The sequence below is a fragment of the Psammomys obesus genome, unplaced genomic scaffold (assembly GCF_907164565.1).
Source record: "Psammomys obesus unplaced genomic scaffold, mPsaObe1.curated_primary_1811, whole genome shotgun sequence".
Classification (NCBI taxonomy): Eukaryota; Metazoa; Chordata; class Mammalia; order Rodentia; family Muridae; genus Psammomys; species Psammomys obesus.
The window spans coordinates 3173524-3199564 of record NW_026596046.1 but is presented as its reverse complement, the minus strand read 5'-3'; the positions used below and the strand labels follow the sequence as shown (position 1 = coordinate 3199564).

Here is a 26041-nt window from a genome sequence, read left to right as displayed (position 1 = left end):
AAAGACAGGGGTCAAGACTGACTGCCAGTGACTATAATACAGGCATCTGAAACCAGAGGCAGAGGATGGTAGGGGAAAGCATGGTACCTGCTATGTGGGAATGTCCACTGGCCTCACCAGTTCGGCTCTGAAGAGAAGAGGGTAAGCTATGAATGTGAGATGCTTTTATATAGAGATGATACGTTTTCACACTAATTTATTAGAGAATATATATCTGGACATTTATATCACAGCACATATATGGAGGTCAGAACCTGCAAAGTCCATTATCTCTTTTCACTATGTAGGTTTCTGGGATCAAAATAAGGTTGTTGTTTTGTTAGCAGCCAAGTGCCTCCATCCACTGAGCCATGTCATGGGCCCAATGGTAATTCACACTACAAGGCTAAATGCAACCAACCACTATGTGTACATGGACTGAGGAGAAAGGAAACCCATGTATGGATTCCAGGGATTCTTCAGGACTCCAAGTTCAGGGAAGAGACTGAGTGAACTCCGTCCTGGGAGGCGAAGGAAAATTCCAGGCTTCTGGCAGCCTGGAACCAAGAAAGACTGGACTCCTGGGGAGGAGAGTATTGCTACAAATGATCCTAGAAAGCAAACAGAAAGAGGATTCAGGGCTGGCTGCTGTACCAGAGAAACAAGTGATTAGGTAGCCTTGCTGGAAACAGTCCCCGTGTCAAAGGCACCCACAGAAGTGTCCCAAGAAGTGGTGTAAGCCTGTCTGGAGTGGGTGTGAGAGTGGGAGGGAGGGACAGGACAGCCAGGAGAGACAGACCTTCCAGAAGCCACAACTAAACAAAGCTGAAAAAAATGGGACAAGAGAAGGAGGAGGAAGTGGGAGCCAGGGACATTTTCTCTCCAAGATTCGAGAGAAAAGCAGCTGTCAGAATGTGCTGTGTGGGGAATGAGCCAAGACAGCAGGATGTGGCTCAGGGCGAAGCTACAATGAGTGGCATCTGGTGCTAAGCACAGAGGGGCAACTCTGCTGGATGTTTAATGTTTATCCCCAAGAGGACAGAAAACGGAACTACGTGGGCAGAGACGACTCAACCAATGACAAGTGGCCTCTTTATACCAAAAATACTAGAACCTTGCCAAGGGAGACCTTGTGAGGGAGTCACATATGGTCCACTTGTGCTTCCTTCCTCTCACAAAAACACGGGACAGAGGACACAGACTGTGGTGTTCTACATACACAAATAGGAGCCTGCTTTTTTTTTTTTTTTAAGATTTATTGTTACGTATGTGTGTGCGTGACTGTGCCTATGTGAGTGTATACCCTGTGTGTACTGATGCCTCTGAGGCCAGAACAGGGTCCCTCAGGCTCCAGTTGTGAGTACTGAGAACTGAACCCAGGCCCTCTGGGAGGGCAGCAAGAGCCTGTTTTATATCGGCAGCTTGGAGCTGGCAATGTTCACACCCCTGCTTTCATAATCAGTGCCTCTGGCTGCCCAGAGGACTCGGAGCCTTGCTTTTCTCAGGACTGCTGAGAGGGTACATAAATGCAGAAGTTCTCAGGGGACGGAAATTCAAGCTGCAGGCACACGGTACATAGCATTTTATAGCACGTGTGAAATAGGGTTTATACTCAACTGTAATAAAACAACAGCCCAGCCAGCAGCAGCAGTCAGTGTGACGACATAACAACTGGTGCAGCATGAGCGACCGGCAGGATGACACCATTAATGGCTGACAGCATGCCAACAGGAAAACTCACCTGAGTGAGCAACAACCTTAGCTTAATGGTTTTATTGGCAACCAGGAGTCACGCTTGTGGAGGGTTGAACTGTGTTTATACATGTGTTATTTTTCTTTTTGCAAGACAGGGTTTCTCTGTGTAGTCTTGGCTATCCTGGACTTGCTTTGTAGACCAGGCTGGCCTCAAACTCTCAGAGATCCACCTGCCTCTGCCTCCTTGAGTGCAGAGATTAAAGGCGTGTGCCACCACACCTGGCTCATGTCTTATTTTTCAAACTCACTGGTAGGTTCCCAGATGTTTCTCCATTATTCTGTTTTGTTCATGTCTAGATAATATTCCATCAGCCTTCCAGGTCATCTGTTTGCTCCTGTCTACGCTGATATGTGTGGACACACAGAGCCCTCATGGGTGGCCAAGGGCTTGACTGTTAAGGGTAGAGGCAGGCCTCAAAAGAGCCAGTGTACCTATGCAGGGCCACATGGGTTTGAACACAAAAACATGACCTAGCTCTGAAGAGGAAAGCCCAGAAAGGAGGGGTCTTGGTAGCAACAAGTACACTCAGCAAACAGAATGCTGTTTGTTTGTTTGGTCGGTTGGTTTCTGTGGTGCTAAGAATTGAGCCAAGGATCTCGTGCTTGCTAGGCTAATGATCTACTACCATACCATGTCCATAGGCACCTTCTCACTTTTTTATTCTGAGGCAGAGTCTCAGTAAGCTGAACAGACTGGCCCCGTCAGCATGCTTTCTGCTCCTGAACCACTAGACCTGACCAGACTTTGATATCTAAATACCATTCTCAAGTAAAAGAAAAAAAAAAAAAAACCTAGGGCACCTTGGACAAATGGCTGAGTCTAGGGATGGGGAAGGAATACAAGCTATGCCTGAAACTTCTTGTTCCTGAAAATAAGAAATCACCACAGGCCTAGGGAGATGGAGCAAGAGTTAAGAGCACTGGCTGCTCATCCAGAGAACCCGGGCTGAGTCCCGGGCACCCATGTGGTAGCTTGCAACCATCTGTAACTCCAGTTAGAAGGGATCCATTACCCTCTTCTGACTTCCTTGAGTACCACATAAGCATATCACACACACACACACACACACACACACACACACACACACACACTCAGCAAAATCCCATACGCATAAAATAAATAAATCCTTTTTTAAACAAAAGCGCTCCAAACATGAGAAGGTGGTGGTTTGTCAAAGTGGCTCAGAAGGCATTAGAATTTCCAGTATTTTAACAATTCGAGCGTCAAAATCAATACTGTGGTGCAATGGCCCCTTGGCACCACAGGGCTCATCCAAGACCCCTTGTACACAGCAGTGATGGGAAGCACAAGTCCTTCATGGAAAACATTGTGCTAACTGCACAGAACCTGTGCAGATCATCCTGCGTGCTCTCAGTCACTCCATCTGGTCCATAATCCCCAATGCAATATGGATGCTGAGTAGCCCTTATGCTGAATGGCTAAAAAAAAAAAAAAAAAAAGGGAATAACAGGAGAAAACTCTGTGCACACTTAGCACAAACTCAACTTCCCCAAGTGCTGACAATCACAGGTGGTTGGAACCATAGACGATGAGACCACAGATAGAAAGGCTTATGACCCAAAATGCAATAGCAAAACCATGAAGCCGTAGTGATATGCATGAAATCTGGATGACTTCATAATTAAATAATAATCTCCCATACAGTAATCCCAAATCATTTATGGACACACTTTCCCTACAACCCCCATCCTCGGACATTTTCCTTCTACAGAGTTCTCTGGAAAGGAAATAGGTACTTTTACAGTGATCAGGGTACCAGGTGATATTAGGACAACACTTCCGTGGGCTTCTTCCTCATAACTCACAAGCCATCTAATCAGGGGAAAAGCATCTGGGAAATCCAAACTAAGGTGCAATCTACAAAGCTCCAGCCCCTTACTGCCCAGACCAAAAACAAAGAGATTCTAAAATCTGCCGGACCAGTGTGGGCTCCACAGGTGTGGCAAATGGCCCACTGAGTCAGCAGATGCAGAGGGAACCAGGGCTGGGGTGGGGGTTCTCCACGTTATGTCATTGTCACTGCAAACTCTCTGCACACCTAAAAGGGTTCTAAGATGGAAACTTCATCAACTGTGACAACCAGCAAAGGAAGAGGAGGCCTCCCACGGGGCCGCACCTCTCCTCTGTGACCGGCCGCTTCACACACCTGCCCACACCCCCAGAACGGCTCCTGCAGGTGCCCCAGCCTCATGCCCCTGAAGCTGTTCTGCTCTCAGAGTGGTCTGAGAGTGCCACCCCTCACAAGCCCCCCCCCCGCCTGGTGCACATATAGATGCACACACACAAACACAGAGGCACACACAAATACACACATAGGCATGCACAAACACACAGGCACACACACATACATGAGCATACACACAAACACAGGCACACACCAATACACACATAGGCATGTATAAACACACAGGCACACACAGACACATAGGCACACACATACACATACGCATACATGAGCACATACACAAACATACAGGCACACACAAATATACACATTAGGCATGCATAAACACACGGGAGCACTCTTACACAGGCATACATGCATACACAAGAACACACAGGCACACACAAATACACACAGGCACACACCTGGACATATAGGCACACATATACACAGGCATACACACAGACACACACAGGCGGACTCACACACACAGGCATGCATGTGCATATAGCACCACTCTGTAGGGAGAGCAGCTCTTCTTACCCAAAAGACTGTGGGCAAAAGAGGAGGCAGCCTACTCATACCTCAGTAGGCTCCATCCCGGGCCACCTGCTGAGTAGCTCAGCCATCCTCCCTGCTCCTCCCTCTGCTCCCCTCTCTGTCTCCTCTCCTCCTCAAATGAACAAGAAACAAGAAACAAATCTGGAGCCAGGCCACCTCCGTGTTGCCTCTCACCTCTGTGGGTCCCCTCAGGTGAGGACATCCAAGCTGCAGGCGTGGGTCCCTCCTCACCCCACCCTCAGACTCCGACTTTTGGGAAGCTACTCTGTGATCTAGGGTGCCCAAAACCACACAGCGTCTCCCCCCTGACGCCTACCCAGCCCCCACTTGTTTGAAGTGTACTTTACTGCACAGATGTTGACAGCTGCAGCCACACCCATGAGCACAGGCTTCCTTCACATTTATCCCTAACAAGGTTGGAAAGAGGGTCTGCGCAGTCAGGCCATCAAATGGATCGGGAGCCAAGAAGGGGAGGGAGAGGGATATTAGCCTTCCCTGGGCACAGCACAGATAGAGAAACCAGAAGAGCTCTGAGGACTGAAGGCCCCACGAAGCTCAGGGCCCATGAGCCAGCTGCGCACGCTTTGGAGAAATCAAATGACCAGCACCTATATGCAAGTGCGCCAACGTTATCCCAGCTCTCTGTTAACTTTAGAACCCTTATCCCCCAGCAGAGAATCGGGCTTCCCAAGACTAGAGTCACACAGTAGCAGATCCACTTGGAGTTACACGGTCATTTCCTCCGTGTTCCTTTAAAAAAAAAAATGCTTTGCTTATTAATAAGCTGCCTGCAGAATCTCCACTTCCAAAACCAAGGACTTAGGGGGAAACCTAGGATCAGGCTAGTATATACAGGCCTGGCTTCCAACAGGAAGTTGATCCTGTCCCAGTGCACACTGCAACATGGTTTCTGTCTCCAGGAGCTTCCTGCAAGGCCAAAGCAGCACATCTGGTTTTAAGGTTCATTGCTATGATGTTAGCCCAGGAGACTACGCAGCCTAACTTTCACTCCTGACGGAGGGCAACAGGCTACCAGGCCAACCATGCCCACGCCACTTCGGAGGAACATACATAAGTGAACCAGCCAGTAGGAGCCGGGCTTGCGGGCTGTGACCTCATCCCTGAGTGTGGGGTGAGACACCTGGAGGAACCTCTCTGGTGTCTTGGTCCACCTGCCCCACAGCAGGACACGAGTGGGAGGTCGAACAGCTGATGCACCCGCTCAGGGCTGGAATGCACACCGCATCCAACCACAGAGGACAGCAGACCCACGGCTCAACCCCAGGCTGGGGTCCTTCCGCCTCCACAGAGCCGCCCCAAGCCCATCAAGCATTTCTCAGTGTTTAGCATTTCAGAGCGTAAGCCTGCCTCTCCCAAGATGTATGACCGACATAACCATGACTGGAGGCAGGTAGAGGAACTGGTGCCCATGAGAAGGTAGTCATGAATAGAGGTCAACAGTGCAAGTTGTGAACTGCGGTGGAGCCACTGATGGAAAGAGCTACTGGTCAGCCCTGATACACACTGAGGTTTAGCCTATCACAAACCACCATAGATGACATAGATCATAATCTTGCAGTTCTGTAGCTGAGAAATCCAACATGGCTCCTGGGCATTGGTTTCGGCCCCCAATGCTCACACATCAGAAACCTAATCCAATGAATCACTGTTAAGAAGTGGGACCCTCCTGGGTATGGTGGCACATACCTTTAATCCCAGCAGGCAGGGAGACAGAGGCAGGCAGAGCTCTGTGAGGCCAGTACAAAGTGAGTACAGGATAGCCAAGGCTACACAGAGAAACCCTCAAAAAAAAAAAAAAAGAAAGAGAAAGACAAAAGAATGAAAGAAAAGGAAGGAAAAAGAAAGAAAAAAAGAAAAGACAAGAAAAGACAAGAAAAGACAAGAAAAGACAAGAAAAGACAAGAAAAGACAAGAAAAGAAAAGAAAAGAAAAGAAAAGAAAAGAAAAGAAAAGAAAAGAAAAGAAAAGAAAAGAAAAGAAAGGGAAAGAGGGAGATGTGTGACCCTGAGCCACTCGGGCTCTCTCTCTCTCTCTTGCTGCCTCACTGCTCTGCCATCTCCCATCACAGTGTGTTGCTACAAGAAATCCCTCACCAGACACCAAAGCCTTCACAGTGAAACCTCCCAACTTTAGAACTATGAGAAATACATTACTTTATAAGCTATTTGGTCTCTGGCATTCTAACAGCGCACACTTGACTAAGGGAAAAGAAGAAATTTATAACATCAACTGGGCTGGTTCCTGCCAGAGGATTTCAGGAGAACGTGTTTCCATGCCTCCAGTCCTTGACTTGTGGCCCCTTCCTCATCTTCATCACTCCAAACCTCTGTCCTGTTATCTTCTCTCTTTAATCTGGCTTTTCCTGGGCCCCTTCAAAGAGCATCGTCATTGTTATGGTCTGGGCCTGGCACTTTCCCACAAAGGACACAAGTTGGAGGCTTAGTCCCTACTTGGCACCTATGAGAAATCATAGGTCACTGGAGATGTGCCCTAGAGGGGGGCTGTGGTACCCTAGCCTTTTCTTCCTCCTCTTTCCTTTACTCTCTAGCAGTGAAGTGGGGATTTATCTTCTACCACATGTCCCTGCTGGATGTCTGGTCTCTCCATGGGCCCAAAGCCATGGGTCCATGGAAATGTAAGCCAGAATCAACTGTTTTTTTTTTCTTTTTATACCAACTATCTCAAGTGTTTTGTTTTAGTAACACAAGGTTAACTAACACAGTTATAACGACATGTGCCCATCCAGATAATGGAGGATAACTTCTCCACCTCAAGACCCTTACTGCCCTATCAATAGAATCTTCCAGGTCATGAGAAGGAGCAGACTCATACATTCCCAGAATCAGAGTGTCAGCATCTTTAGGACCTCAGCAATATGTGGTCCTCAACTGGTATCCTTGAGGAATTAACTCCAGGTCCCCAGATGCTAGCAGAGGCTGTGGGTGCTCGAGTCTCTGCGTAAACAGCCTATCATTTCCCCAGAAGCCCTGTGCATCTTCCAGCAGACTTCCAGCCACCCTGGATGACTTACTATAACCATTGCAGGATCAGGGCTATGAAGAGAGTCCTGGAGATCCAGACGGAGCTGAACAGACTCGGCACAAGCACAACTGTTCCCAGATATCTTCCCTCCACACCTGCCAATGCAGGCCCATCACACTCCCTGTCATGACATCTGTGCGACAAAACCCAGACCTGAGTTAAATGATGAAAGAAGCGGCAGCAAGGCACGTGTGGAAAGTGCACCCACGTCCACATGAAGGCAAGGCACGCATGGAACATGTATCTACACCTACACAAAAGCAAGCATGTATGGAACACGTACCTATACCCACACAGACTCTCCTGACAGTGAATAGTGTGCTAATCACTAACATTCATCCATCACACCAGACGTGGGCACAGCCAGCCAGACCCTCCTTGGCGGACACTCCTCAGCTGTGTGCACAGCCCACTCCTCTCCCCATCTGCTCAGACACCATGACACAACCCCACCCTTCGAGAGCTTCATCACCCTCGGTGCTCATAGAGAGGCACACACCAATAATCAGTGAGCACAGATGTTTCCCTGAAAATGTCAAGCTAGAAAAGATGCTTTCCTCCTTTCTGACGATGGAAAATGTACACATCATAGCCCCAAATCCTAATGCTAACAATACAATCCCAAGACCACCACCCACAGTGCTCACCCCAGGCCCTGGAGAGACTATAGGACTCTGTGTGGTTTAAATGTGAATAGTCAACCATGGTTTTCATTTTCTCTTCAGATCACTGTCAGCTTGAAGTCTTTTACCACTACCTCCTGCTTATGCCATGCTTTGGTGTGACCATTCCACAGGGGCCACCCTCCCTCGGACTCTGTCAGGGATGTTCACAATCATGCACCAAAGACATTCTGCAATGTGTGACTGACTCCACAGCAAACTTGCCTTGAGGGGTTCCTGTCCCTCAGAGGTTGCACACCCACAAATGGCCAATGCAGGGAGTGGCCAGCCCACATGGACCTGGAGGAAACAGGACAGGCCTTCTGTATCTAACACAGCCCCCCAAGCATCTTTTGATGCCCATGTCGGCAGCAGGTTGCTCCTCTGCTAGCCTGGGCTCCAGTGACCACCAGCCCATCACCAACTACATAATGAAAATCAAGAGCTACTGTCCAAGAAGGATGATATTTCACACGTTGCGAAAAATCCTTCTGCGTTAACAAGTTTGTGTGACGAGCATTTCTGTTATATCCATTTCACAGACTAAATGGAGGCCGACTGAGGCTCAGAGCGGCACCATCACTGTGAGGATTGGGCAGGGCTGATCTTCTATGGGCTTTCATCCACTCTCTGTTCTCCCAGGGGCCCTGCTCCCACCATCCTAGAAGCCTCCAGCCCCAGCTTTACGAGGCTCTCCCTGCTTCCTATAAACTTGCCAGCAGGTGCAGGGCATAGTCCCTTCACACACAAGGCCAAGGGTTCTGCAGACACTGGCCATCACCCCTCTGCATCCTTGTCCATTCTGCAGGGCAGAGAGCGTGTGGAGGCGTGAGAGCCTGTCAGTCAAGCACCCGGTCCAGGCCTGGCATCCTGTAATTGGTGCTGTCACAGCTCTTGAAGGACACTCTGCCCTCAGACACGCTGAACCAGTGGACCAGCACTCCTGACCAGCCCCTCCCCAGGCCCAAAGGGCTCTGCCACATTGCAGACCTGGTGCCGCCTGCTGTGCTATCATCCAGGCAGGTCCCCATAAGTCCTGCAGGGCTGCTCTGGCAGGTTACTGCTCAGTGGTCTCCAGACTGAGTAGAGTGTCCTCCACTTGTACCATGTTCCCACTAGAACATGTGAATGTGCAAGAGGGTTGGAAAGAAACAAGTGGTGAAATCAGAGAAACAAGGGTAAAATGATCATCATCTTCCTTTCTATGGAGCGCCTCCTAACACCCCAGTCTCCCCTATTACTGAGGCCGATGGTCCCCGGATCACAAAGAGTCAAACTCACAGCACTGAGTGCTCCGCTTTCAGTTGACTGGGAACTGTCCATTACAGTTCCAGAAACAAGCCAATGAGCACACCAGGAAACCCAGTCACGCCTCCAGAAAGCAATGAGACACCCACACCCCTCTTGTCCCGCTGGGTGTGGCAAACAGGGACATTGCCTCATGTGATTAACTGGAAGCATTCTGCAGGAATTACGTATTCCCAGGGAATGTGAGAGTAGTACAAAATATGCTAAACAGAAGAAAAAGGAAACCCTCATGTCTTCTCTTAGATAACTAGAGGCTCCCTAAGTAGAAAAACTTCACTGGCTCCTACCCTGACTCCCTGTATTCTGACAGAGGTAAAATGCCCCTCATGGACAAGCCTGGCCAGGTGTCTGTCCTATGCTGAGAGAAGGAACAGCCAACCACTCCAGCCACACCCCATGTTGGCCCTCAAGTTGCAGCCCTCTTGCTAGGTTTACATGACAGCCCAAAACTTCAGTCTTGTTTGACTTTAATTTCTATTGCTGTAACAAAATGCCTGATGCCGGGTAACTTAAAAAGAATAGAGCTTTACTTGGCTCACTGTTCTCCAGTCTGGGAAGACCAAGAGCTTGACACTGGCATCTGGTGAGCTTCAGCTTTCCATATTGTAACACAGCAGAGGGCACTGTGTGGAAAGATGGTGTGCAAGGTGGGGTCTCTCTTCCTCTTCATACAAATACCAGAATGGGCACCACCTGTGATGACCTTATCTAATAATGGTGGTTATCTCTCAACATCATCCACATATGGCTTTGGGGATACATTCCCATCCAAGCCATAGCAACCTTTCCTGGCCTGTGTGCCCCATTGCCCCCCATACCCCAGGCCTCTGATGGCCTCTGTCCATGCCCAAAGGGGCTCACCAGCAAGTTCTGATTGACCTATCAGGCTGTCCTGTCCTGTGGCTCATGGTCCTTCCGGCCCTAGAACACCCCCCCCCCCTCCTGGGGCCAACTGAAAAACCCTTCCTGGATCCCAAGATACAAGCTCAACTCCCAGTCCACATGGGAATGGACTAGTTCATGTCACCATCTGGGCAGGGCTGGTCACAGCAGCAGGGAGAGGAGGGCAGAGAGGGCTGAGGACAGATTTACCAGGTGGCGGGAGCCCAAGGCCAGGCCACTTCCAGGCTCTTGACCTGCTTAGAGATGTCTTCGCTCCAAGGACACACACAAGAATTAAAAAAAAAAAACAAACAAACAAACAAAAAAAAAACCATATCACTAGAAAAATAAGTATTTTCATGTCCCAGATCACCCTGCCGGGGTTGGGGGGAGGAAAATGCCCCCTTTTTTCCTTTGTAATAATGGTCACAAGGGCGATGCGTGTAGCATCTTGCTGTGTCCCAGAGGCCCAACAATGGAACCTTCACTTCCCAAACAGGCTCTGTCCAAGTAACACCAGGTGACAGAGGGGCTCTGGACCGCTGGATTAGGGTATCTTAGGTGCCTGACCATTCATGCCCAACACCTCCGGAAAGAGAAACAGGAGGAGAAGTAGCAAGCAACAGGGAGGCTCGCTCCAGAGCAGAGCAAGTAGGGAGGTGTCTCTGGGAGGCTAGTGTGGCAGGACTGCAGCCTTCTCCGGCTCTTCCCAAGGAACAGACCGTGGTTAAGCTGAAGTAACACCGCCTCCATTTAGCCAGTGGGGCGTGGCACAGTTAGTGGGGTGTGGCAGCTTCTAACCAAAAAGACAGAAGCATTCTGTGTATGCGCTGCAGCCGTTTCGTTCCTCTGCTGAGGGTCAGCGGGACTGGCTCCTGACTCTGCTGTTGTGAATCTTTAATCAATAACCCAGGCCACGCAAGTGTCTTTGTGATGTGCTAATCCAGAGTCCCTCAGGGGCACACAGAGAGGAACAGCTGGGTTGAGTGACAGTTCTATTTTTAGTCTTTTAAGGACCCTTCAATAGAAGCTACAGCAACTTTCAAAAAAAAAAAAAAAAAAAAAATAGAACTGTCCCCAGAAATGGACACAGCTAGAGATAGTCATATTAACCAAAATAAGTCAGACTCAGAAAGACAAAGGAAGTATGTTTTCATAGGGCAGGACTATTTGCTTCAGGGGTGTTTTGGTGCATCTGAAATATGTCTTAGTCTGTTTTGGGTTGCTATAACCAGAGGCTTAGAACTTTTACGGGGGGTGGGAGGTTAATTTAGTTCATTGTTTAGAATTAGTCTAAAACCTGTCCATTGGTCCAGCCTTTGGAGAAGGTGTGTGAGAGAGAAGGAAGGTTCACATGGCAAGGAAGGAAGCTATAACAATCAGAGAGAACTGGTGTGTGTGCAGGGCCTGCTGAGGCCAAAAGAGGCCATTGGACTCCTTCAAGCTGGAATTACATGTGGTTCTGAGTCACCTAAAGTGAGTGCTGGGAACTGAACCCCTTTGCAACACTCACTCTTAAGTACCACTCATTTTTTCATTCCCTATTCCCTTCTGAGGGGCACACCCTCGATAACCTCAGCATCTTCCACTAGAACCCACCCCTTAGACATTTCCCCACTCCTAATTCTACCATTCCAGGGCCCAAGCTTCCAGCCCCATCCCTGAAGGAGGCCTAGCCACCCTGTCTCTGTCAAAAAGCCCCTTGTGTGTCTCACAATGGTGATGGGGGCAGCATGAGAAGGGGCTGAGACACACAGACTCTCCACAGGCACACTTCACAGGTGCTCAGCACAGAAGGGCCTGGAGCTCCATGGGGCCATCCCCTCCTGCACTTCCATGGGGAAGGCTGTTCCACATGCCCCACATTCAGAAATCCTGAGTATAGGGCTGTCCCACACTCTGAACTCTGCCCAGCTCAAGCATGGCGACCGTGGCTCTGACAGGCCTTGCCCTTCTTCCCATCCACTCTGCTAAAAACTGTTAGATTTCATTCCTAAAGCTAGCCACCAAGGTCATTCCCTTATTTGGCCATTTCCTCCTCCAGAGGCTGACTACCAAGGTCCAGCTGCCAAAAGCCCCCATGGGTTCACCTAATTAACACACACAATTAAAATTAAACACCTCATCCTAGCACAGGATTTCCCCTTTTAACTTTATAAACTGTCATTTGCCTATGAGTCACATCTGTCTCCTCTCTATGCAGAGGCAGTCCTTTGTCCCTCTGGAAAATACCCCTCCTCCTTCTCCTTTGTTCCCTTCTCCTTCCCCCTCATCTGTGTCTCTTATTCCCTGTCCTCTGACCCTCTGGGGAAAAATAAATCTCCTCTGTGCTGAGAACATGGTCTTGGGAGTCCTGAGCTAACACCCTTCAGGTACTGCCCTAGAGATACAGTGGCTGGACAGTTTAGAAGAGCTCCGGGGAAATCTGACTCATCTGCAGGCAGCTGGATCTCCGGAGCCCCACCGCAAGTGTAGACAACTGTGGAAAAGTGTGAACACAGTCTAGTGGGCCACCACGCCTGCATCCGTCATGCCCTGTGCCACAGACTGTCACCATAATCCCATGTCAACTATGCAGATGACCACTGGCTGTTTTCCTGAGACTTGACCTCTGCCCTGTGCCCCCCCCCCCTGCTGACTGGAGACTTTTGTTTTTTAAGTTCAGTTACCTACAGTCAACTGCCATCAAATGAGAAATTCCAGAAGCTAATACTTCAGAGATTGTGAATGGATTGTAGTAATGTATGGTTATTCATTACCATTGGTCTCCTACTGTGCCTAATGTGTACCTCACTCCAGCTATGGGCAGGTCTCACAGTCGGGGGCTTCAGGTACCTGCAGACCATCCAGAGCACTAAGGATGAGCAAAAGATCACTGCAAACCTGGGAAAGGAGGCTGGATTCCATGGCTGCCTCCCTGCAGCTATGTTGAAACCCAGGAGCCAGGCAGGGAAGGGCCAGCTGCTGCAGACCTGTCCCAGATGCCCCTTTGCCAGTACGGAGGCTCTCCCACGAAGACTTCCTCTACGACATCTGTGCATTCAAACAGAACTTCCCAAAATACATACTGTGCGCTTGCTTCCAATGATGCAAATAGGATTCCAAATACATACAGCTAAGACTGACGCTGTTACTTTAAATTGCTGTTAATTCAAATAGAAATAAAACTTTTGCATCTCTAAGCCAGATGCAGCCAACACCCCAGTGTTACCACAGACACCGCTGAGCTGAAAGGACCCTCCAGGCCCACAGAAGAGAAACAGTTCCTGAGCCTATAGAGCCTGGCAGTGAATCTAGACACAACACCATGTCCCAGCTCCATAAAGTGAGGCTGGCTCTCCAGCGACATAGTGAGGGAGAGAAGGCCATGCCAGAAGGGCCAGTGACTACAGCCTTCAAGAGTGGCATTATGAGATCTCAGACAGAGTGAACAGGAATTCCAGATCACACTATTAGGCCTTCCCCAGAAAAATGAAGAACAGGCTGGAGAACTCTGTGACCTCCAGTTCTTGGAGGATTTAGGAATTACAGAATGAACAGCTCAGGTAGTCTCTCTTGGGAGGCCATGTGGTGTGACACAGTGGTCAGTGTGGCCCAGGATGCCACCCTGGCCAGCAGAGGCAACAAGTATCAAAAAGCAGGTTGGCTTTTCCCATATCCTGGCCTAGAGACCAGCAAGGAGGTCAGTGGCCCAGGGAGGAGATGGGGCTTTGCTTTGCCTCCTGATTCGGACTTCTGGAGGTGACTGCCCAGTTCCCAGTGTCTCATCACCTACTCCTAAACCTCCAGAGTAGTGAGGTGGCACCTCACATACCCTTCAGGGCTAAAGACCCTCTGCCTGGGGAGAAAACATCTGTGGACACACAGTTCACCATGGGGACATCTCAAAGGACCAGCCAAGAGGCTGGTGAGGGACCTGTTGTAGACCGAGCAATCATGAACACCAGGCTAAGTATGTTCTCAGCATGGTCATCTCAGGGTATCTCCTCCAAGAGAAGCCAGAATTCAATGCCTGCTGGACACTTAAAGGGCCAACCTGGCCATCAGCAGCCAGACTGCCTTTTCTACAGATAACACGGGCTCATCTACTGGCAAGAAGGGATGAGCAGGTGCAGGTCCAATGGAAAAAAAGGGAGACAGTTGAGGAGAGGAGGGACATGCACAACCCTCCTCGCCCACTGCTTTCCAGGGCAGGGCAGGCCCTAGCTAGGCAGGACACTTGGCATCTCTGCAATCATCCACCATATCACTGGACAACACTTTCCTCAGCTGGACGCAGCTGAGACTCTCATTGCATAGCAGAAAGCTCCAAGGCCCATCTGACTTCCCTGGTCAGAGAAGCGTGTTCCTGCTAGACATGTGTGGAGCGACAGCAGGGTGGGAAGGCTCCTCCCTGCTCCTTCAGTATCCAGCCCAGTGGATAATAAACACAATACAATAGAAGGTGCAAAGCAGCATCGATGACAGCCCATGGCCCTGGGGAACATCTGCGGGAGCCACACACACTTCTCCAATCGAGGTCTCAACCTGGTGTCTGCTAACACAAAACTCCAGGTGGGCAAGGGGTTCACAGTGACTGATGCACCATGGTCAGAGCCACAGAAGCTCCGCCCACTCTCTGCCACAGGGATCTGTAGGAAGGTGAAGATGAAGCCCAGAGGTCCTGAACAGGAGGCGCTGCAGAGCTGGCTGGGCAACAGACAGGGGTGGCCCATGTAGGCATAAGGGGCCAGCTTTACCCTCTGGTTCCTGGCTCTCCTCTGCCATGGTGGATGGCAGAGCCACGCTTCCTTGGTGAGATCTGGACTTTAGGAAAATGTCCTTCCTTCTCCCTTTGGTGGAATTAGGAAAAATAATTAAGAGAAGAGCAGATGGCAACCACTTAAAATCTGTTCATGAGCACCAAATCAACAAGATGTGGGAATGGGGGCGAGTTTGCTTTTCTGGATGAGTGGGCATCCCACACTGTGATCCTCAAAGCAAAGCAGTAGGGCTGAAGACAGGGTGGATGGAAGCTTTGTACAGTAAAGTGGTAAGAGCCCAAAATTTAAAAGCAAACAGAAAAGCCACTTTCTCCTATAGCAACCATACTACCTATGTTACAGGGGGGACCGACTTTGGCACAACTTCAGGGGGCTTTTCTCAGGACAGACAGATTGACACACCCAGTGAGAAGCCAGGTACTGTAGCCCTATGTTTGAAATGGTGACCTTAGGCTGATTCTTCCTCTCCCTGAGACCCTCTCACCCACAGGCTGCCTTAGTAACTTTTCTGTTCCTACAACAAAATGCCTGAGACTATGCACTTTACAGAGAAAGGAGGTTTATCATAAGTTTAGAAGCTTAAAGGCCAAGCCTGAGGGGCTCCATCTTATCAGCCTCAGATAAGTACACCATTGGCTGCATAGAACAAGGTATGGAAAAGGAAACAGCTGCATGCAAATGAGGCCAAGTGCATCAGGTGAACTCACTAGTGCATTGATATCTTCTAAGGACATGCCCCAGTCATGTGCTCCACTCCCAGTAGGCTCCACCTCTTACATTCCAACACTAGATCAGCTCAGGACACCACAAGACCAAGTTTTCAGCTTAAAGGAGATTTATTTGTCCCAGGGGGACAAAGGGCAAGGAATAAAAGACAAAGAAAGGAGATAGAGGGGACAAAGGAGAAGGGAGGAAAGAAATAAGGGAGAGGAGGAAGAGGGGGGACAGAGGACTACCTCTGGAGAGAGGAGACAGATGTAGCCTATAGGCAAATGGAGGTTTATAAAAGTAAAATGGCAAAGCCTGTGTTAGGATGATGTGTTTGATTTTAATTGGGAATGTTAATTAGGTGAGCCAAAGGGGGCTTTTGATTGCTGGATTTCAATCCCTGGACTTTAGTAGTCAACCTCAGGGGGAGAAAGTGGCCAAATAAGGGAATGGACCTTGGTGGTTAGCTTTAGGAACATAATCTAATGGTTTTTAGCAAGGCAGAGGGAAAGGAGGGGAAGGGCAAGGCCTGCCAGAGCCATGTTCGTCATGCTCAGGCCAGCTGGAGTCCAACATCATACTGGGGGATCAGTCATTCAGCACACGAACCCCAAAACATAAGCCACAGCCAAACTACTGAGCAGCCAAGTTCATCAAAGCCACCAACAGCAAGAGAAACCCTCCAATTAGCAGACCATGGATCTTAGCCCTGTCAGTCCTCACGCAGGGTGTTTTCATTCAGATCTCGTCAAACTCTCATCTAAATGTACAGATAATAGTCAGCCTAAAGTCAGAGTTCTGTGCCCTGGAACTCAGGCGGGAATGGGTGACAGGCAGAAAATGGAGCTAAAGAACACAATCCCAGAAAACTGCCAAGAAAAAAATTAAACAGGGGCTGTCAACATGCAAAGAGCCAGAAGTCAACCCATTTTAAGAGGTGAACCAGCCAACCAGTCTGAAAATCAATGAACTTTCTTTTTCTTACACCTATCTGTGAACTTCGACTGCAAATGCTGCTCTCCTTCCTTTCCCCGGGATCCAAAGAGACAGGTGAACTCAGAGCCACCTGAGACCCGATCACCCGCAGCAGAGGAGTCCCATGACAGGCCGCAAGTCTTAGGGTCCAAACTTTTCCCCCAGATACCCACTAGGTTCTCTCTGAGAGAAGCCAAGGTGGAAACACTCCTCTTCTCAGAACTGGATGGGGAGTGGGGATGGATCCCCTAGTCTTCCTGTCTCGCCTCAAGAGGCTACTTCTCAGGATGGTTTGGCTTACTTTCCAGTGTCAAAACAACACTGTTCCTCACTTCCAGAACAGTGTTCCTCAAGCCCTGTGGCCTTCAGCACTTGGTGATGAAACTGCATTTGTGTGCGATGGTTTTTCACCAGCATCAGGAGCATCTCTACTGAGTGCTCATGAAGTTTGGGTCTATGACGCGCATCTCAAAAAGCATGCTTCCAAGCACAACAGTCTCTTCAGGGCTAACACAGTAAGTGAAGAGGCGGCTGCACAAGAAGAAATGTGTGAAGGAGACAACTGAGGGTCACAGCCCACTAAAAGCCTGAGATGCAATGAGAAGACTACAGAAGGCTTCCCTCCCCACACCCTACACCACTTCCAGGCTCCTCCGCTCTGGCCTGAGGTAAGTCTCAGAAAGCCAGCCACAAAGGACCACAGCTGGTGGTTTCTAACAGGAAATACCTAGCTTGTGTAGCACAGCCAGAAACTCACAGCAAAAGAAAACTGGCTAGAGGTCTCCAGAGACATCGAGCAATTGCTTAAGGGTGTTTCCTCCCTGGGATAACCAGAGTAAAACGGTTTCACAGTAGTGAGAACAGGGCAGGTGCTGTAAACTGTGAAGGACTCAACTGAGGAATGGGTCTGTTAGAGCTTGGATCTGGAAGGCCCCCAAAGGCTCACATGCTGACGTCTCTGCACTAGAAGGGCATGGCATAAACTTCAGGAGGTGGGGTCCAGTTGGAGGAGGCAGGTCATTGGAGGCGCACCCTTAAAGGTCCCTGTGGCCTCTCTCTTTGACTTTCATTCCCTGCCCCACCAGCCTCAACTGCCATCACCTGAGCAGCTCTCTGTCGCTATGCTCCACCTCCTCAAGGTCCCATAAGCAAAAAAAGCCAGCTACTCATGGAGTGAAACCTCTGACAACATGAGCCAAGATAAAGCTAACACAGTTTATATCACAGGACACACCTGAGAAGAGGGACCTTCAGTAAAGGAATTGTCTCCTTCAGATTAGCCTGTAGACATGTCTGCAGGGGCATTTTCCCGATTAATAACTAACACAGAAGGTCCGAGCCCACTGTGGGAGGGGCCATCCTTACGCAGGTGGGCCTGGGGTGTGTAAGACACGAGGCTGAAGTTAAGCCTGGGAGTGGAGACAGTACTCAGTGTTCCTCCATGGTCTCGGATTCAGTTTGCATCTCCAGATTTCTACCCCGACTTCCCTCCATGACAGACGCCAACATGATACCTGTAAATGAAATTACACACTCTTCCCCAAGTTGCTCTTGGCCATGGTGTTTAATCACAGCAACAGGAAGCAGGCCAGAACAGACACCAAACATCTACCATAAAAGTTAATGGATTCCTGTCACCTGAGACAATGTGGAGACAATGTCCCATCATTCCACTAACTGAAAGAAGCCAGGTAGACAAAGACAAGTACTGCCTGACATCACTCACATGCAGCATTTTTAAGAAGCTGATCTAATGGAACTTGAGAGCAGAATGATGGTCAGCAGAGGCAGGTGTACTGATGGGAAGCACGCTGTGCCACAAAGGAGTGAGGACAGTAACGTGCTGTGTGTTTCAAAAAGAGGGCCTGCCACGTGGGTCCACAGGCTAAGGGGCTTGCCACCACACCTGACAACTGGAGTTCAAACCCTGTTCTCTCTCTCTCTCTCTCTCTCTCTCTCTCTCACACACACACACACACACACACACACACATTCATACACACACACTACAAAACTTATATTTAAAAAGAAAAGCTACAAAAATATCACTAAAAAACCACAAATGTTTAGCAGGGCACAGTGGTGCACATCTGTAATCCCAGCACTCAGGGAGGCAGAGGCAAGCAGATCTCTGTGTGTTCAAGGCCAGCCTGGTCTACAGTGTGAGTCCAGGACAGCCAAGGCTACACAAAGAAACCCTGCCCCACCCCCCCAAAAAAAAACACAATTTTTTTTGAAGAGATAGATGTTTATCCTAATTTGAACATTATATTATGTACAACTTATCAAAATATCACCCAGTCACCATAAATACACACAAGTTGTACATTTATGTATAGTTTTTTTAAAAAATAAATTTAAGGGGCTGGGATGTGGCTCAGTCAGTAAGGATCCTGAGTTTGGATCCCAGCACCCACATAAAACCCAAGTAATGGCAGTGCACTCCTGGAAGACCAGCCCTGGGAAGCAGAAGCAGGAAGTCCCTGGGGTCTTGCCTCGCCAAACAGGCTAAGCAAATCACCAAGTAAGTAGATTCAGGGAAAGACTCTGTCTCAAAAAGACAAGGTGAAAGGCAATTGAGGAGTACATCCAATGTCTTCCTCTGGACTAAATGGGTGCGCATGCCACACACACACACACACACACACACACACACGTATATGCAACATATAAACACACACACACAAACACACCAAGTAAATTTAAAAAAAATTAAGATGGCTAAGGGTAAATTTCTGTGTTGCATGTATTCTCCCCCTTCCCCAGTTTCAAAACCCTATCAATAATATCATGTGTACCAGTGAGTCCTGTAAGATCAAGGCCAGGGAGGCTTGGCTTGCAGAGCTCCCAGGTACCAGGCAGATGAGACAGATTTGGTCCATGGAGTGTCCCACGCCAGGTGGCCTCACACATGAAGGGAGTAGTGGAGCAAGCCAAAAGTGGCCATGTTGACTTTGGCATCTAGGGAGAAGCAGCGGACACCTTTCCGCGCCTTCTCTTGAAATGCAGGTCTCCCTTGACAGGGCACCAAAGCAGCAACAACAGCAACAGTGCAGGGTGATGAGTCCCACAGGATGAGGAGAAAAAGTACCCTCCTACCAGTCACCTCCAAAACTACGAAAGCACAAGGCCCCAGCTCAGCAGGGCTGGGCAAGGCTCAGGAGGCCCTGCTCCGGGCCAGCCAGTGATGCTCTGTGGAAGAAGGGCAACTGGAGGGGAGAAGACAGTAGGTGGGGGCAAGAGGACCTACCTACCCCTCACCAGATCTAGTGCCAGACACCACTTTGTCTGTCCCTGCACTGTGCCCGGGGCAGGACACTGTCCTCCTCTGATATACTCCAAGTAATGCTGGTTCAGCTCCAAACCACCCCAGTGCCAGACAAAGGCAGGTCGTAGAGTTTTTCATATCCCAGTGCTTGCAAAGTTTGTGTTTACACTGTCCCATGCCCAGTAAATGTAGTAACATTCTGTCTGAAAATACAATATAAATGCCACATTGGAAAACACCGATCAGAGTTCTAAGAACCATCTAAGCTGCTGGAAAGACTCACTCAGTCTAGGAAATCCAGGAACCATGGCAGGACAGACGGAAGGGCAATCAACAATGGCTGCCTACACCTCACATCTGGGAGGTGTTGGTTAGAGTAGCATGGTTCTGACTATCCTGACTGGCACTAGAAAACTAACTACAGAGATACATTAGTTAGATGGTCTAGCTCCAAGATGGGGAAACTATGCATTAAAGTCATCTTTGCCACAATAGGAAGTGAAGAAACACCCGTGTAGGGTTAGAATATGCCTCGACAATAAGAACGCAGCCTAATGCACAGAAGCCTTGGGTTTACTCTCGTGCAACACACACACTCTCACAAACACACACGCGCACACACTTGCACATACACACACATAAATGGTACATACATTTTTTTTTTTTTCAGAAATAGGGATGTAAATACATAAGCCAATCATACAGTAGATTGATTGTGTTTTATTATCTGGTTTTACTACTATAAAAAATGCTTGAGATGATCAGCTTATAAAGGAGAAGGGTTTGTTGGGCTCACAGTTTTTGAGGCTATTGTCCAGGGTTGGTGGACTTATTGCTTCTAGGCCTGTGACAATGCGACACATCATGACAGAAAGCCCTTGGTGGAACAAAGCATTCGTCTTGTGGGTTCACAGGAGAAAGAAGAAAAGAAAGGGCTTAGGTAGCACTGTCCCTTCTGCAGCTCATCTCCAGTGACCTGACAACCTCCCAAACTCTGTCTCTTAAAGGTTCTACAGCTTCATGATGGAACCACCTCAAGGATCAAACATCTCATATGTTGAAATTCATGGGACACTCTAGATACAAACACAGCAGCCATCATCACCAGATTACTACATGCTTGGCCGGCATGGATGACTGGCAGAGCACCCTGCAAACACGGGAATGGCACACTGTACTGTCACAGTACCACAACTAAGGCAAGGCACTGAGCTACAGAAATTCATCAGCTCCACTCCAATCTTGTGTGTGTGCCCCACTGCTGACCAAGAATATCATTACTCAGTGCAGGGAAAACAGTGCACAGAGGGACCAGGCTAGCCTGGAGCAGGTCAGGACACTCCCTGGAAGGCAGGTGCAATCTTGGAACTGAGCTGGCTCAGTGAGAATGGGCTCTGGGTTGGGATGGGGGTGGGGAGGAAGCCAGGAAAGCACTGTTGTAGGATGGGAGCTGAGCAGGCCCTGTGTTCAAAGCAGAATTCGAGGCAGACCGTGCACCCAGGGAAAAGCCATGTGGCAAAAGGGCAGAGCCATGTGCTGTGATATGCTGAGCCCAGGTCTCCCAGCCAGAAAGGGGCAAGTGGGAGGCTAGCACCCAGATGAAAGCAATGTTCTCCCCCATGCACAAAGGACTGGCTGAACTGCTTCGGTGACTGGACCCCACAGGCACTGGACCCCACAAAAATGGGCCCTGGACTTAATGGGGGGGCATTTATGAGTCGATTCTGTGCCAAAGCCAAATGATGTTGAGGTCCTAATTCCCAGAACCTAAGATGTGATATTATTTGCAGTTAATCTTTGCAGATGATCAAAGTCAACTAAGGTCATGAAGGTGGAGCCTAATTTAGTATGACTGCTGTGATGTTTAATATTGTCAACTTGACAGAATCTAGAATCAGTCACGTGCATATGTGCATGCATACACACACACACACACGTGTCTCTGGGCATATTTGTAAGGGACCATCTACATTAGACTGATTGACATAGAAAGAACTATCCAAACTATGGGTGGCACCCTTTCTTAGACTGAGATCCTAGAGAGCATAAAAAAGGAGAAAGCTTACTAATCTGTGCCATTCACCTCCCTCTACCTCCTGACTGCAGACAGTGTAAGTGGGTGCCTCAGCTTCTGCCACCATCGTGAACTATATCCTCGAAGTATGAGCCAAAATATGTTCCATTTATAGGGGTACTTTATCACAGCAAGGGGAATAGAAAGTAATGTGATTGGTGAGCATATAAAGTAGAGGGGAAGTCTGTCCTCTTAGACATTGCTCATCAACAATGCATCTCCTGAGATGCATTGTTCAGGTGTCTTATGTTGTGGTGTTTAGTTTGGGTGGATTTGTTGGTAGTGGTTGTTGTTTGTATCAAACAAAGAATGAAATGAAGACATAGCAGTGAAAGCACATCAGTAAAAATGAACCATGGACTTATATTAAAAAAATGTTAAGTACAGGGCTGGAGAGATGTCTCAGTGGTTAAGAGCACTAGCTGCTCTTCCAGAGGACCTGGGTTCAGTTCCCAGCATCCACAGGGCAGCTCCAGTTCCAGGGGATCTGACATCCTCACACAGACATGCATTCAGGCAAAGCCCCAATGCACATAAAATAAAAATAAGTGAATTATTTTTCAACATAAATACAGCAATAGATGAAGAGCAGACATATGGCTTTATTAAAGCAGGGCAGGGAAATAGTTCTCTGAGGGGTGGACCCTTGATTATGTCCTAAGTGACAGGTTTTTCTGTTTGCTGGGATCTGCACCATCCCTGGGATACCCAGAACAGGACAGCCTTCTTTGAGTTTGGCCTTGGAGTTAACCTTATGACTTAGAATTGCATGCATCTGACCCTACCTTCCTACGTCAATGGTGAGAGACAGACACACAAGGCAAAGTTATGTGAAGGTTAGAGCTGTGCTATTACAAACGAAATGACAACAAAGACGACTGGCAAGCCACCAGACCTTTCCTGTAGAGCCTGCAAAGGAACCACCCTAGTACCACCTTGGCCTTGGAATTCAGGCCTCCAAAATGGAGAGACTACAAACCCTTGCTATTTAAACCACCCAGCCCTGTGGAACTTTGCCATGCTGGAAATATGCAGAACTGGCCACTGTCATTCTTCAGCAGGAGGTACCCTGGACATGACACATCTTCACATATGACCATAGTTGCAAGGTCTGTCTGCAGAGTCCCCAGCCTGCCTTCTGCTGACGGTGCCTGCCCATAGCAACAGCACCTTGAGCTAGTTGCCTGGGTCACCCAAGAAGGGTCTGGGTGTGGAACAACTTAAAAACTGGTACTGCCATACAAGACACAGAGACCTTGCCCACTTTTTCTCGGCTTCTGCTTCCTGAAACCCTGGAAGAGCTGATGGCTGCCCTGGGTCCATCACCACTGAGCAGGAGGGAGGATCTCCAAGAATGCACCATGGAGGAGTAGAGGTACCCTAACAGCACTGACAGGAACAGTAGTTCCGACCTGGCAGGACACAATTGGAAGACCTGCTAGTCGTTCATCCTCCACACAATGCTGGTTCTCCCCCATGTCTTTTGACCTCTGTAAATTCAAGTTCTGCATCTGTAGAGCCAGCCAACCACAGCCCAAAACTGCTTTTATTCCAGAAAGCCCTAAAGACACAAAATGTTTCTCACCTACCAAATCCTCCAGACAACAGTAGAGACCATATGAATGATATGGGCATAGCATGGCCTTTTCCCAAACTGTAGTCTCCCTACAGCATAGCATTGGGCCTCCTGTGCTGTGGAATTAGGCTTAGAATGACCCAGTCCATACTGAGTATGGGCAGCTGTGTTTCTTGACATCCCCTAAACAATGAAACGGATATTCATATAGTAGCTGCAGCAAATGAAGTATTAGAAGTCAGCAAAGGAGGATGTGTATAAGCATTGTGCACTTCATCTAAAGGACTGGAGCATCCTCAAATCCAGGAACCCACAGAGGTCCTTGCATGGATACCAAGGGACAACTGTAAATGTGAATGCTTCAAACCTGGCCCTGTTGAAAATCAGCATGAATGTACTAGAGTTTTGTTAGAGAAAGGTGAGGCTGTTGCTTAGCATGTTGATGGGGACTCGTCCCCACTGCACACCAGGAAAAGCTTGAGCTGGGCAATGCATCCTACTCACCGGCAAGTCTCCACACGCTATTTCTCTCCCTGTCCCTCGCTGCAGCAAGGTCCAGCGTCAACAGGGTCACCTGGCCGAGCTTCAGCAGTGCTTCAGGATCCAGAGAACTGTGACAGGAAGAGCGCAAGCAGAGTGTCAGTGGGCTGGGAAGGCAATCAATCACTCATTCACAGGTAAGGGCAGAGTCAGAACCTGAATATTCCCCAGAAGAGGCAACATTTGGAAACGCAGAGGTGGTGAGTTTCCTGACCTCTTCAGGGGAGCCCTTCATATTCACACATAAAGGTCAGCGCAGACCACTAACTGGACCACAGTCTGGAGCCATGCTGAGTATGTGGGGGATGGACTTCTCAAATTTTTTCGCTGGAAGATCTTGAAATCAATCAAACATCCCCCCACACTCTGACATTCCTCCACACACCCCCACCCACAAATCAAGGCTCTGTTCCCAGCTTGTTTTTCCCAAAGCAGCAAAATACTACACAAGGCCCAGAGCTCTGTGTGATTCAAGTTACTTCTCTTAAAACTGTGTTTGCTAAGAACATAGTTGAACAAATGTCCTCGTTGTATGGTGGAGCATCTTTTGGGTATATGCCCAGGAGTGGTATAGCTGGGTCTTGAGGTAGAGCTGTACCCAATTTTCTAAGAAACCTCCAGATTGATTTCCAAAATGGTTGTACAAGTTTGCACTCCCACCAGCAATAGAGGAGAGTTCCCCTTTCTCCACATCCTCTCCAGCATGTGCTGTCACTTGAGTTTTTGATCTTAGCCATTCTGACAGGTGTAAGAGTCGCTTTTATTTGCATTTCCCTGATAACTAAGGACACTGAGTATTTCTTTAAGTGTTTCTCTGCCATTCAAAATTTCTCTGTTGAGAATTCTCTGCTTAGCTCAGTACTAAATTTTTAACTGGATTATTTTATTTGTTGGTGTTTAATTTTGTTCATAGCAGCTTTATTTGTAATAGCCAAAAACTGGAAACAACCCAGATATCCTTCAACTGAAGAATGGATAAAGAAACTGTGGTATAGAATGGAATACTATTCGGCTATTAAAAACAAGGAAATCATGAAATTTGCAGGCAAATGGTGGGAACTAGATAAGATCATCCTAAGTGAGGTAACCCAGACCCAGAAAGACACTCATGGTATGTACTCATGGTATGGCAGATATTAGCCATATAGTATAAGACAACCACACTACAATTTACAATTCACTGACCTAAATAAATAAATAAATAAATAAATAAATAAATAAATAAATAAATAAATAAATAAATGAATAAAAAGCTAAGTAACAAGGAGAGCCCAAGGGAAGACTCATAAATCTCACTGAGGAAATACTCAAAGAGAGGGAACAGGATAAGAGAGGGGGTGTTAAGAAAAATGAGGGTGGGGATCTGATGTGGGGAGAAAGAGGGAAGGAGGACAGAGGGCATGCAGAGAGAAGAGAAACCGTGGCCTGGACCATCTCTGAGACAGGCTGGAGACCTATGACAGGGTAGGCTTTGGGGAGGATATGGGGATGACTCTAGCAGAGACCCCTACTAGCGGAGTACATAGAGACTCAAGGGGTGACCCTCTAACCAGGCAGGATTCCTAGTAGAGTGAGGGAAACACCAACCCACCTACAAAAACTTTGACCCAAAATTTACCCCATCTACAAGATGTGCAGGAATAAAGATAGAGCAGAGATTGAGGGAATGTCCAACCATTGCCTAGAAGATGTTTGGGTTAGGGTTAGGGTTAGGGTTAGGGTTAGGGTTAGGGTTAGGGTT

The 26041-nt window shown here is 48.4% G+C and overlaps 1 protein-coding gene across 4 annotated transcripts in view; it reads right to left on the bottom strand.

Moving 5' to 3' along the window:
• The window catches only part of Apba2 (amyloid beta precursor protein binding family A member 2), a 236548-nt gene that overhangs the window by 162315 nt on the left and 48192 nt on the right, over nucleotides 1-26041 (bottom strand). For all 4 annotated transcript variants that reach the window (XM_055623536.1, XM_055623541.1, XM_055623539.1 and 1 more), the window contains exon 2: nucleotides 24265-24371. The gene's annotated coding sequence lies outside the window, so the exon portion shown is untranslated. The remainder of the gene's footprint in view (nucleotides 1-24264; nucleotides 24372-26041) is intronic.